The following is a 15,420-nucleotide window of genomic DNA, read 5'->3' as shown; positions in this document are numbered from 1 at the left end:
TTTTTTCTACTACTACCTTAGAATGACGTCATACTTGCTTCATTTTGAACAACAGAATATCGCCTATTCTCTGCTAGTAAAGTGGAATAATTTCATTCTAGCTCTTGTGATGGAATGAGCACATGTGGCGACATCTAATACAGGACATCCTAAAGCACAATTCTTAAACTGTCAAAATTTTAATTACGCTTGCGGCAGATTTTGAATTTTAAGGGCCGGTAGCACGAAAATGAATAGCAGTGGCCAGTGAGGATTTAATGGAACTTTCAAATACTCCCCCGGAAATCACCGCAGAAGCAGAACACGCAAAAAAATTTACTTCCTGACAAACCAAAAGTGTAGGAACATACATACAGCAAATTTTTGGAGTGGAGGATCAAGAAAAAAACCAACTCATTTTCAGAGAACGTAGTGCTACTTAATTTACTTTAGCGAACTATCACAGGAAATTAAAGCATTCACATTGTGGAAAACGTATTCCATGGTGCGGTCTACGATACTTTTGAACAATTTATGTAGATATAAGCAGCTATGCATGCTAAGTTGCAGGCCTTAAAAATGCAATCCAGCGGCTCAAAAATTCTATCAACGAGCAAAGTAAAAATGTTTATTCAAAAAGCCCCCTCGACAGTTTATATCTACTATAACATTACACATTCAAATCGTTACTCGTTACATCATATCTATTTTACATTTAAAGGTTGCTCTTATAGTTGGCATTAGTGGTGCTTGTCGTAAGTACGAATCGTGTTCGTGGAACATAAAAATCGACCACATACAAGACTTAGGTGGAACTGTAGAACTGTAATTAGAATACCCAATACGAAAACTAACGTACAACGAAAGTTTACAATTACGGGGGACCACGTTGGTATACCTACAACCAAACATCAAGTTGCATATTGCTACAATGAATTAATATACCTCACTGCACTATACAAAAAGAACATCCAGATCCAAACAGTTAACGTTGTTGGTCATCGAGAACACATTTCCTCCAGGAAGTTTTAAAACTAACCTAAAATATAATGCTCACTAAAATGTTACCTACACTCGTAGATATACTTACATACAAATTTTGGAGTTTATTTCTGATTTGCATCCATAACGTCCTCTTTGTAGCATTTTGTATTTGAATGCACATCATGAATTACATACCGGTCGCACACATCGAATACGTTTATCGTTTACGTTTATCTAAATCTAAATGATCCACGCCGATTCATACACTGCGCAGGACAGGACACATTCAACAAATGTGCACATTTGTAATTAATATCACAGAAAAGTTAGTATCCCTTTTCTGGGATAATATTGAGCGAAGAGAAATTGTCGAGGAAATTGTTTATACAGCCATTTAGAATCTGTCAAATATGCCACAGGGATCTGCTATACCAACCCACCGTACATAGACGTACCTACTAATGTGTGAATTGTCTATCGTTAACCCTGCTTGTTTTATACATATTTTGCAAAAATTCGTCGTAGTAGTAGAAAAAATTATGTCTATTACTTGTAAGGAATAGGTATTCAACGCTCGTGGAACCGTCACACTCGCCTTCGGCTCGTGTGACGAACTTTCCACTCGCGCGGAATACACTCTATTCCTTACTCGTTATAGAATATATACTATTCCCGGTCCCTTTCATTCTTTCCGTGCGCTGAATATAAATACCCAAAATATTGCTTTAAAATACAAATTTACAGGGAAGTAAACTAATTTTCAGAAAATCTATATGCGTTGTAATGTTTCATATGTAAGTATTTTGCGTTTTAATTCGTAGATGTTTGAATATTTAGATAAACTTCTTTGAGAATTTGTGACATTTTTTGACGTTTCGTCAACTTTATCTGAAATAAACTAATTAAACAAATCGCCTTTGAAATGATTTGACAGTAACCATGAAAACGTATTTTCTATAACTGTTTCAAAATAAAAATGTTAGCGAGTTTGTTGTTTTTTATGTTATCGATTTAAAAGAAGTATAATAAAAAATATCGTTCATTACACGTCCAGAATAGTATATTAAGAAACAAGTTTCATAAGTGGCGCGTTTAACGCACGAGTTCAAGTTTAGAAAACGAGCCGCTCGCGGCGAGTTTTCTAATGAACGAGTGCGATGGGGCGTCTTATGAAACAAGTTTCTTATACTATTTTTTCTATTGAGAAGAAATTTTTATCAAAATGATGTTATAGTAACTTTTTGTAACTAGGGAATTTTGATATAGAAGTTGTATTAGTGCAGGTTGTATTAAGTTGGCAGTACGACGTCCCAAATATTTCACTTATTTAAATACACTCATCAATTTTGTTTTAATTAATAAACTTCAGAAATTAGTACATTAACTGTGGAACAATTCATAAAGGCAAAATGCAGTCCTTCGTCCTTTTATATAAGTTATGTGAAATTCAGTCGTGTCACTGTCGATTAACGACAAAGCTAACAGCTAACAGATTTCGCCCATATGACACTGCTTCTACTTATATTGGTGACTGACATAAAAAGAAAAACAAAGGTTTCTTTTCGCGATTTGCCATTAACGGTCACTAACGGATCGGTCCTTAGTGGGTTGTTGTTACGTGATACGTGTCACTCATTACGATGGGTTCGGCTTCGGATTGTTACTTCCTGTTAGGAGCATAACGATACTACACAAATCAGGCTCACGATATGAATAACGCAGAACAAGTGCTAAAAGCAATAAGCTGCTCCTTTAAAATATTGTTTAATGTGTTCCGAAGGTATCCTCGTTGTCATCCATTCCCCATTCGAAATCTCCTTTATAACCTGTAGGTCTTTTTTGGAAGATAGGTACACTATTCGTACTAGTAATCATTGGTCACAGATTGCACGTAGATGTTGAACGTGCTACAAAAAGAGGCATTAATCATTAATGTACAAATTTACCTCAAAGCCCCACATTTTTGATATCTCGGTTCTTACGCTACATACCGTAATATTTAATTCCTTTTTGAGTTTTGGAAGGAGAAAGTAATTAAGTGGTTTTTTCATATTGTTCTTCTTGTAATTTGATTAACACTTTATCAGCCTTACATGTCTCGCTTTTAATCAAATAGAAAGGGAATCTTGTCTTTCTGTATATCAAAACATAACCCTAATTTGTAAATAAATACAATCGAATGTCAAATAGGGTAGTGAATTTAGGTTTTCCACTTTAATACCAACTTAAAAACGGTGCGTTAATAGGTCTCATTAACGCACTGTTTTGAGCGGAAAACAGTGCGTTAATAAGAACATTTAAAAATCGAAATAGAAAAATGCTTTTTCCGTGCTTGCATGACTTCCCGTGTTCGGCTACGCCTCACACGGGAATTTGCCACGCGCGCACGGAAAAAGCCTGCTTTCCGGACTCCTAATGAAATATACTATTTTTGCTTTATTATTATTATTATTCAATTTGACAATCGGAAAAATTAATGAATTAGAATTTAACATTTGCCTAAAAAATCGTAGTTTCTGTTTTAATAATTTCATGGGACGGGTGATTTTTACTAAATTGCTGTAAAATAATTAGGCGAGAAAATATTTCAATATAAAGAAATTACCATTGAAATACCTGTAGTGCGTAAACAAATTCTACACCCTGTATATACTTTTAATAATAAAGAAACTATCTGATTTTGAACATTTCTATATAGTTCATTAATTACAACATACTGCTGTATGCTTGGATTCTAGCTAAATCTTTACTAATGTTCAAGAACAAGTTAAAAATGTAGTAAAAGGTTAGCCTTCATGCAAAGGTTGTCAATTGTTTAAAATTTAGATGCGATGTTAACCTTGATGTCGTTACACATGATAATTCATTCATAGTTTGTTTTTACACTATAACAGTTTTCATATAAAATAAAAATTCAAATATTAAAGAGCCATGAAAAAGTATCACATTTGACATTTATGGTGGCAAAATACAACTGCAAACAAATTTAGCAAATATATTACGTACTTACATAAAACAAACAAAACCCCCGATTTATCGGACAAGCTGTTAACAAACATGTAACTAATTAAAATAATAATCTAGTTTTAAGGTGCTAAAAACAAAGGTTGATGTACCTCTAAATAAATTGTCAATAAAAAAAAGGTGTTTGAATTTCAAAGCCACCTTCCTGCGATTTGTTAAAATATAAAATCCATGTGAACAATTACATAGCATACTCTTAACTATGTGCGCAAAATTTCCCCAGTACCCTAAATTATCTAAACACCCTGTATATTAATCTCCAATAAAAGCCACTTTAACCATAACCACCTACGTATAAATAACTACAATATTCCCCAAATTGAATTAAAACCTTTCCCTGACGTCAAAATACACTAAAACTAAAGGAAAATTCTTCACAAGTTCCTATAAACGTACTTGAAACGACATTCTCAATGAAAGTCTACGTACATGAGAAAACATTACGTATGTGACATCCCTAATCAATAAACAAAGCTACCTACCCCTAAATAAGGCCCTTAGCTCAACTGAACTTATTTTTCCCAAAATCGGCGTGAAATCTTCATTTCCATGCCTACTTTCTGTCAGGAAATGTTAGTTTCCATGACAGAGGCAGACTACATTAATTTCCTGTCACTTGTCACTTTACTGGCCGCACCTGTCACTTTGCCGACCGCCTCATGTGACATTGCTAAATGTCTACACTGACTCCTGCCATCACTGACAGATTGACATTAATAATTTTCTATACGATTTCGGGTAAAATTTAATACAAAACACATAATATGTATAAATAACTCAATCATGCGTAATATTTTATAAGGCCTTGCAAAATCAAATTAACAAAAAAAACCCTAATAAATCAACAAGCAACTCATACAAAGCTATTTCCCTACATCCTATGCTAATTACAGTAGTTACAAAGGAAATTAAAAAAATAAAAACAGGGAAATAAAGGATACATTTACGTGTGTTTTCGGAAATAAACGCACCCACCAAAAGCTATCTACGTAGTCCCCTCAGCTAAAACTTCGCCACGTTCTCTTTCTCGTAAGAGGTGAAAAGCATAATGCGTACCCGCTTGCGAACCTTCGTCCTTGTGCAGTTTGAATTGCTGCACTTCTGCGAAAATATTATAAAAGCGGGAACGACAAGGTAACGAGGTATGTTACATCACAGTGGTACAGCGGGTACCGACAAAGGGAATGTGGTTGCCACCGACAAGATCTTGCTGATGGTGGAGCCAAAAGTGGCTAATAGAATACTGATCCTTCGATCTCACACGAAGGCTTTGATAATGTATTTTTTTATGTCTACAGGGTAAATATATCAGGTTACACATGCGTCTCAAATTGTTATAATAAATTATTTAAATTTTTATATAAAATTTACTGCAAGTTAAAGACGCACACTATGATTCACGTGCAGCCTGAGTAATAGAATTCGCAGATTTTCAAATGCAAAATAAAATATATGTACTCTCCATGATTAATAGTTATTTATTATACAGGACGATAAAGGGATATTTTAACCATCGAATGAATTAACTTTTACGAAATGGTAAGTTTCCCTTTATCGTCGTGTATAATACAAAACTTTATTCTATAGCAGAAGTCATTAGAAAACTTCTAAAAATTATGTAGGTATTCTCCCGTCGTTTCCGTGCAAACAATATTGTATTCTGTTCTGAACTTCATTTTATTTCGTGCTCGCGTCCCATTTTTAATAAGAATGACATAATTATGTCATTGGAATGTACAATGATTTGATTTCCAACATCTACAGCGATACCGCTCTCGATGTCAGCTTTATGTGTAAGAAATTGTATCTAATACTAATAGACTATTCTTTAAATTCTGACGTCATAATTATTCGAACGTAGGTGTGTAATTGATTGAACATAGCAATTTAATTTTAATAAAATTAACAGTATCTCATCCATGGCAGGATGGGTGTATTTTAATCATACTGTAATATTATTACTGAGGATGTTCCTATAATGAAAAAGTTTCGTGCCACTATTTGTACAGTTATACTAAATTCCCTATTGTAGTACATTTCCCCGCGAATCTTAATAACAAGTTGTTGGATAAATTACGTTAACCTGTTATCTCAGGCGTGTTTCTTTTTGAAATTAAAATTTTCACTCGTTCGTCTTCCTAACGGTCACTGGCCTTTGAAACGTCTAGTCGACTGCTGAGTGCAATACACAACCCCGATGTGGTCATTATCCTTTTTCGAGGGATAACGCTTTATGTTTACATGCCAATTTCGCGCACGTAATTAATTTATAGTTTTATTCATTCTAATGGAACTACGAGTTGCGTTAATTAACAAAGGTTGAAGTTGAGTGGCATATTCCTACGTTTCGCTGTCTGATTTGATATTTGTGCAAATTTAAGATCGTTACATTCCACGTTGTGTAATAGAATTGGCAATTACGTTCGGTCACAACAGATTAAATTGCCAAAATAGTTCAAGATCGAATTCTATGCTCCGGTCAAGCGTGTTATTGCCTGTGACGTTAGAAAACCGCAATGTATTTTTTTTTAATAATATGGCGAACACCGAAGACGATGCACAAGTAAATAGCTATGTGGGACTCTTCTCTTGGGAATTCTCATAAAGTTTATCGCCATTCAAACAAATTCGGTGGTATTTCATTTAAAATAAATCCTCCAAGGAATTTAGTATTTGAGTACGTTCCGTGACGTATTGTACATGTTTATGTACATACAGGGTGACACTTGAAAAGGACCATATTTTATAATTGCACCACTATTGCACATTCCACTATATCAAGTCGCCAAATCGAAGCTGAGCCCGGAATATCTAGGAGGAGGGCTTTGACTATATTGAAAAACACAAATTCAGACCAGAATTTTTAACAGGCACAACGAGCGATAGTCATCGGATGCCAAACCTCATCGAACCGTCGATATTTCTACACAGGGACGATTTGGGTTTAGTGTGCGGTGTGCACTCTTTCAGAATCGTGTATTGATTTATATCTTCCAAGGGAAACTCTACTCGCACAAGTACCATATAATAAACCGGCTCGTCGTTGAGGATTTTCTGGATGATCTTCCCCTAGTAGAGATAATAATAGAATGTTTCAACAAGATGGTGCACCACCTCATAGTTACGGAACTGTTTACGGATAGCTTTTAGAGGCGGTTATCGCTCGTTCTCCCTCTCGATGGTCCCTCGATTTAAAAGAGAATGGATGCGCCGATTACAATGAAATTTTCCAAGTGGATTCTTTAGCAAATTTGCAGATCGGAGTTCGTGAATTGACAATGTAGGCCAAAAAATAAGGAAGGCCCCTTTGACATCTCTATTAGTTATGAACCGAATTGCATGAAATTTTGTATATAGGCAGCTCCAATAAAAGTAAAATGAATGCAGTATTTTGCGCATGCGCAATTCGTTTTTTGTATTTATTAATATTTAAATGAAATTTTGGATGTAGACACCTCGAATAAAAGCAGGACGGGCGGCATCCATTGGATCTAATGTGACGTTCGGTTCTGAGGAGGTCTGTAATGAAAGAGATCGACTTCCAGGCTTTTTTAACAGGAGATCAACAGAGTGCTCCTAAATATGATGGAACTACGAAAGGGGATAATTGTTTGGCTTATTTTATGACTAAAGTTATCGATCTACAGCTGATACTATTGTTCTACCGTCCACTTTACAATATTTGAACCTTTAATTTATAAACATATACAAACAAGAGATACTACAACTACTGGACCGTTTTAAAAATTATACATTTAATTAGTTAACTAGGGAAGTTTGATTTATTTTTTTTTCGATAACGGTCACAGATACGAAAAAATTACAAGAGACCAAACAGCCTTTAAATAAATTACAAAATGAAATGCTTGTTTCACAATCTACCAGTGGCGCACCGAAAAAAATTTGAGATGTAGAAAATGGAACATGTTCCCTGAAAAGACAAAACCCTGTAGATTGTCAATACCATTTAAATGATCAATGGTGTATGTATTTAATCACAGAAGCGTTATCGAGGGTCAGCTTGCCATAACACCTCGTACTTTTTAAAGGAATTTGAATGTTCAGGGGACGTGTATTGATTGGTTTTTACCCTAATATCTCAAATAACATTGTATGCTGGGAGAATCATCTGGTTGTTTGTCTTTATCTGCTGTCAATCACATGTCCAGATTTTCATTTTAATAGTGATGGTAATGGACTAAGCTAATGCGACAGTGATGCGATGCATTCGTTCATTGAGCCTATAAACTTTATTGTTGCTGTTGAAACACCACCAACGTATTTACGTAAAATAATTAATTATGAACACCGAGCTACCATTCGTTTTATTGTTTGCGTTTATGCCAGCATTCTATTAATATTTTGTTTCCATTAACGATTTGCACGTGCTCAATACACGTTGCATTTAGTTAATTACATCACCCGGAATTAAGTTTGTAAATATAAATTAACGTGTCTATTCTAGGGCTAGTTTACGTAACTCCTTTCCTTTGGGAAACAAGTTGAATGTGGATTGATCTTGTTAAGGCTCCCCTATCGAATGAATATTAGGCAATATATCACATGTAGGTAAAAATGGATTTACAAAAATACAGACATTTGCATAAACAGGTTTTAATCTAGAATTATATCTACGAACTTCACTGCCTCAGACTGTTGGATTTTTTTGCTAGAAGCCTAAGGACCGTCTGTCCATCATATAATGAAACTTTAAATTTTAATCAGGGACCCTCCGTAGTGGCAATCAAAATCTTGTTACGAATTTGTTTTCAAGAACGATCGCATTCGGGATTCGGGAACTAGACTTTTAATCCGACTCATATTCAAAACCACTGATCCTTCAACTCGTAAAAATCTAGTGGCGAAGGTTTAACATCGCTGTCTCTTTTCGTTCTCGAGTTAGACGAGGAAAAGACGGACAAAACTATCACATAAGAGAAAAAAAATTCCCCTAAAAATATCAATTGATAAGGAAACATTTTGGAACGAATTATCAGTTGCAATAGTATTAGGTATATTTTAGGCACGTACAATGGGACAACCAAACATTGAACCATCTCTCCAACACCAGTCGAAGACTTAATTCAAACTTTTTCCAATGGGAACAAATTGCATTATCTACTCCAAATTTAAATCTCAGATGGCATTATGCCGATCGAAAACGAGTAACAATAAACATCTGACAATCGTGCATCGTTTAAAACACAATAAACTGCATCGTGTGCATGCGTTGGAGTCGGCGAATCAAAAACCGAAACATCGAAAAACGGTTTTTTGAGTTTTTGGTGATTTTTGAAATTTTGCTATCGGAAGGATATTTTTTATTTTTGAATATTAAGATGTCATAAAAAAAGCTATGTACTTACCTACAAATTTCAAACTCCTGCAACTTTTTTTTCTCAAAAATAAAAATAGAGAACAGAAAAACAACAGTTTTTTTCGATTTTTCTCGGAATATTTGAGGTTATGTGAAATAAATGTAGATACAAAAGTTGTTTATTATTTTTTTATTCCCTACTTTTACTTCGAACATTTCCACCTAAAATGAAGGTTTTGTCATAAATCGCAAAATATCACTTTCCGCCCCTTTCAACCTCTTGGATTACTGCTCCGCAAAAATTCAGCTGTTGTAACTATTTTAAATCGATGTGCAATAAACCAAATTTAACCAATAAAAAGGCAGTATTCAAAGCATGCGGTAAAACATTGCGAGCTATGGTTAGCGGCATGCAAAAACACAAAAGTAGTTGTAACAATGTTCCTGAAGAGGCAAATACAATTAATAATTATACAAGATATCAGGAGCCTCCGATCAAGAGGAAATGCTGTGAGCTGCAATAAAAGGAATAATAATGAATTAATTCAAACAAGTCCGAATTAATCGAGTTCACTGTGGAATTCTGATGTCCAATTTCTTGGACTTCATGGAACTCTTTTGGAATTCATGGAATTATTTTGGAATTCATTTGGGCTTCTAAGTCTTTTTAAAAGCTATAGTTGACGTTGTGGTTTACTTGACTGTTATATAATTACCTGGGATTAATTAAACATTTTTAAAGTGAGTATTTCGCCTGGTATGACTGTATGTTTTGCACGGGACTAAATTCATCTCATTCGTCACGGGACGCTCTGCGGAATGGCGCATTTGAATGGAAATATCGAATTATAATCGTTGATGCTTTTTTGAAATTGACCAATATACACATTTAAAGAGCAATTTCGTTCATTTCTTATCATTGAAAAGAAGACCAAAGATATATTGAGCAGTTTGTAAGGTACTTATCAAGGTGAAGCGACGCAGCCGGTGAATCCGAATCTGTGTACTTGTCTTGAGTCAATTGACGCCATCAATATTTAAATGCTTCACAAAAATAATTTTAACATTTTTAACATTGTAAAAAAAAGCCAAAAAACTCTCAAAAGTTTGTATGATAGCCAGGGGAGGCGGCGCATCTGCCGAAGCTGATTGAATTGATTTTAGAGGCATAAATCCTTTCAGATCATAGACCGTAGATTCGAGGCATACGATTGAGAATAACTAAGAGATGAGAAGGGAACTCGAGCTGTTCGTTGGCCTTCGTGGAGAACGTCGCAATTTATCGAAGTTAATAGGCAGCAGGTTCCATTGAGATCCAAGGCGTCCACCTCGCGAGCCGCATGCGATTCTTTTGATATAAAGTTGCGGCTCTCCGTATTTTTCTAAAGAAATGAGTTCATTTGTTCGAAATTCGCCTTTTTAATTAATCTTATTTGTTTACGAAATCAAAAGTACACTTGCAACAAATAATTATCTAATTTGTGGCACTTGTTTACTTTCTGGTATTCTTTTGTTTTTTTATTATAGCAGCCTACTCCGATGTATAAACACGTAATTAATTAATGAGTGGGTACTTTTTTGAAAAATATTGAATAATATAAAAACTGTGAGGTTTAAGCACAGGGCACCCCTTATAAACGTTGAAGAGAACACAAAAGACAATCGAATATCGAAATGAAATAGTGGTAATTCCATTTGAAAAAGAATAGTTATAGCACTTTGAACAAATGGCATTGAAACAAGTTTATTTATAAAGATCAGATATTTATTGACATCGTAAAAATGGGGCACCTGTACATTCAAAAACAATTTCTGTAGATCCGCAACCACCAATATTTTTTAGCAGGTATCAGCTATGTAGGAAAAACCGACGCACTGTTGCAGGACCCTGTATATAGTCAAATACTATAATATTGAATCAAACATTTTTTGTGGCTCTTGAAAAACAGGGAAATTTCGTAAATTGTAAGTTTTGGCTCTTCCGTTTCAATAGGTTGCCGACCCCTGCCCTAGTGCCTACTTCTTATCGGTGTGACTGTATGTTTTACACGGGACTAAATTCATCTCATACGTCACGATACGCTTTAAGTATAATATACTTACTCATCGACTTATTTCTGTAATACGCCGCGGCAAAAAGAAGGAAGCGAACAAGTGTGAGAGAGAAAGAAATAACTACATATGTCGCCACACACCAAGTGCCACTTTTAAATTTTTGTGGTTTGTAAGTTTTAGTCTTTGCACTTGAAGGATAGCTGTTGATTTATTCACACCGCCAGAGCTGGATCGAGCCGTCTCAAAAACCACTCGAGCGATGAGCACTCTAATTGTCTCAAAAATGCTCGCGAGCATCGAGCTGTTTTGCAAAGCGAAACCGTTTGCGAGCTCCGAGCACTCGCTAAAAGTGCTCGAAGAAAGTGCTTGGTGAGCGGAAAAAGCGCTCGTGAGTTTTTTGGAATTATTTTGGAAGTCTGATCGAATTTTGGAATTCTTTTTACATTTGGAATTCTGGTGTCCTTGACTTTATTATAAAATTCCGTAAAAGTTACAAACCCGGTAAGTATAATGACAAAAAGTTTTAGAGTTAAGGAGTCAACGAGGGAGTCAATAAAATGCCGTTTGACAATTAGGTAATTATGCCTGCCTCCCGAAATATTCGAAAGAATACGAAATATCGTGATGTCGATATTTTTGTTAAGTTGCTTCAAGCGAAACTAAGAGATAAAAAAAACTTTCTCATTGCAACTTTTATAATTCTTCAAGATAACGTTCGCAAAATTACAAATTGCGATAGAATACGGCTTTTGTAACGTTTACGGAATTCAAAATCCTCGTGCTGTTGATTTTTATCTTGAACAGCTGGTATACACGAATAAAGTGTACAGTGTGTCCAGGATAAGAATGAAAAGCATTGGGAAATCGGAAACCATAAGAGATAGAGTCGTTTTAAAAATCGGGAAATGCCGATCAGTTCGAAGATATTCGAAAAAAACCGAAATTTCGCAGTTCATAAAATTAACTTTACTTCATGATTTTCTGATTTTGTGAAAATGATCATTTTTCCATCTACACTGGAGCTTTTCGAAACAATCAAAATTGTTTACAAATTTATTTGTAAAAAGGTAGCTAGCTTTTAATCTCACTTTGACCGGCCGGTTGGCTGGCTGGCTGGCAGCAAATGCGGGCCCGTAGAAGAATGCAATGCTTGTAGAAACCAGAGACTGTACCTACCGGGGCCATATAATTAACAGCTTTAGGGACTGGTCTACATAATGTGGGGTCGGCATCATCCCCGAGCGTGTTATACGAATCTGGAGATTTATCAGTTTTTTCCTGTCTTCTTCTACAGTTGGTGTCGTCGGAAAACGTAAACGCACAACTCTTGCGTGGTGGAATTTTGTTTTTTTCCCCTAGGGGCGAAATTAACCTTCTTTCCAAGGCGCGCGTCTTTGAGGAGTGGTCGACTTTGGGCGCCCAAAAGAACTTTAATCTCTCTTTCTCCTGTCACCAATGGAAGCTCGAGCTATGACAGGTACCCAAAAATTGTGTACTCGTACTGTTTTGTGGCGGGTGTTTAACGAAATCTACCAAAATGCGAATTGCGAGTTAACGGGGCGTCGGAAGTAGGTACCGACAAAGGGAATGTGGTAGCCTTCGACAAGCTCTTATTGATGGCGAAGTCAAAACTGGCTAATAGAATACTGATCTGTGACACAATAAGGTACTAACAGTTTTGCCACAAATATGAGTATCTGATCGAAATCGCTTTGTACAGGTTTTGTATTCAATTGCCATAATTAAGACCAGTCAGTAATTGACTTCTTAATCCAATTAAGATTGACGTAATTGGAAAGGTCAATCTACAAATGCTTAAGGTTAACAACAGGTTTAGAACTAATAACAAATTCAAATATAGCTCCAAATACATTGGGCGTGATATTATTTTTAACTTGGCGGATGTTTTCATAGACAATTGCATTTAACTCAAAAGATACTGTAAATTATCCACTGATAAAGTTTTGACCGCAGACATGTCTGACGATTGGCGTCATTACAAGACAACCATTACTTTGGACCTTTGATAACGGTTTCTGTTTACTTTTCTAGTTATTGCTAATAATTATTAATCGAAAACGTTATCGTTCGTACTCTTTCAACTTTTATCAGTGTGGCAAATTGGGCATTTATATAATGGATCCAGATGTCTGAACCAATTTACTCCCTGAGTGTATTAGCGTATTTTTTAAGAATTGAAAAAAATGTGCTATTGTTTGCGTTTGCTGTCTCAAGGTGAGGCCTCCCCCTGAATTATTACCTGAGATGCTGTTTTTGAATGTAAAACGTGCATCACTTTTACATGCGACAAGCAACAGGATTTGCATACGCATGCGTGCAGTGGTGGCAAGTCAAATTTTTGAAAATGGGGGGGGGGGGGGTCAAATTCTAATGAAAGGTCTCAACGAAATGAATTAATTCCTACTAACCATAGCCTCCTTCTCGACTCCTTATAGTGTTTGGATATAAATAATTCCTTATATCAAAAACGGATTGTCGGAGGATGGTACTCACAAAAGGCGATTGGGACGTCAGGAAGAAATATTTGGTGATGTCAACACTTGACGAGCGAATATCTCGAAAACGCTATGCCGCGGCCGGAGGAAAGTACCCACAAAGGCAAAATGAACAGAAGAACTTATAGGGCTATTACTCAAACCTCACTTGCCAGTTTAAAATCTGACTTAAAATTTCTACCAAGTATAAATCCTACGAATATTCATACATCTGTTCATCAATTTACTGTAGCTTTAAGATACTATATAGAGGGCTTCCGAGGAAAATACTTAGACCCAGGTCAAATAAAGGTTGGGTTACAAGTGAAATTAGAAAGGAATCAGAAGCGCTTCGTAAACAATTTTCATTAATAAAAAGTGTGACGTCGCTTGAGCTGAGAAGAGAGTATAATTAAAAAAAAATGAATTTCGACGTAAAGTAAAACAAATTAAACAAACACACTTTGAAAACCGGATACTGCGGGCCAAAAACGTGAACAAAGAGACTTGGAATATTGTTAACTCCGTAACTATAAATAATCACGACGCTTTTAAGAATAAGAATAAATTATTACACTTAATATAGAAAACAGTCTTATTACGGGTGATCTGCAAATAGCTAACTGCTTTGGTGACCACTTTGCTACTGCTCCCGTTAAAGCAGTAAGACGTCGCTTTAATTGTAAAACTTCATCCTACTGTACTGTCGGTGCTCAACGCGTTTCCTCATCTTTTATCTTGTTCCCCATTGACAAAGAGGACGTCATGGCAGAAATAAGGAATTTAAAAAATTGCTTTCCAGGTCCTGATGGCATTCCTGTAAACGTTCTTAAATTGCTTTCTACTGAAGTTACAGATGAGTTAGTTAAAATATTTAATTGGTCCATAACGACTGGCCTTTTTTCCCTCAGACTTCAAATGTGCGAATATTGTCCCAATACCAAAAGGTAAAGATCCCTCAGACAAGAACAATTATAGGCCAATATCTATCCTTAATACTACGTCTAAAGTATTTGAAAGAATCGTGTATCGGAATTTAATGCAATACTTGGAAAAATACAATATGTTAAGTTCATGCCAACATGGTTATCGTGCAGGGAGAAGTGTGGAAACGGCGTGTTATGCATTTACACAAGAAATCTTTAAACAAAATGATGATGGAAACTATGTTGTAGGAATACTTTTTGACTTCAGTAAGGCCTATGACACAGTTAATCACACGTTCCTTCTTCAAAAGCTTGAAAACTTTGGGATACGAGGCGTCGCGCTGAAGTGGTTTGAGTCGTACATTAGGGACCAAAAAATTGCTGTAACTTACAATAGTGCTACATCCAGATACTTTAACTTGGAAATGGGTGTACCATAGGGTTGTGTGTTTGGACCACTGCTTTTCTTGCTCTACGTGAATGACCTTCCAAAATACATTAAGAATGGACATGTTATAATGTACTGTGATGATATTTCTATTGTTCTGGCTTCTAAATGTGATGAAGATCTTAGGTCCAAACTTGAGTCAGTTTTTGAAGATATGATGTGGTGGTGTAATAAAAACAATCTAATCTTGAA

General features: G+C 35.6%; 1 long non-coding RNA gene across 1 annotated transcript; it reads right to left on the bottom strand.

Annotated features, from left to right (window-relative positions):
* Nucleotides 1-593: 593 nt before the first annotated feature.
* Nucleotides 594-1,345, bottom strand: LOC116158757. The gene is made up of 3 exons (XR_004142805.1): nucleotides 1,070-1,345; nucleotides 925-1,018; nucleotides 594-877 (listed from the first exon to the last, which is right to left on the bottom strand). It is a non-coding gene; the product is annotated as an uncharacterized LOC116158757 (long non-coding RNA).
* Between the last annotated feature and the right edge of the window lie 14,075 nt (nucleotides 1,346-15,420).

The sequence above is a fragment of the Photinus pyralis genome, unplaced genomic scaffold (genome assembly GCF_008802855.1).
Source record: "Photinus pyralis isolate 1611_PpyrPB1 unplaced genomic scaffold, Ppyr1.3 Ppyr1.4_LG1, whole genome shotgun sequence".
Lineage (NCBI taxonomy): Eukaryota > Metazoa > Arthropoda > Insecta > Coleoptera > Lampyridae > Photinus > Photinus pyralis.
This window is presented reverse-complemented; position numbering and strand designations above follow the sequence as displayed.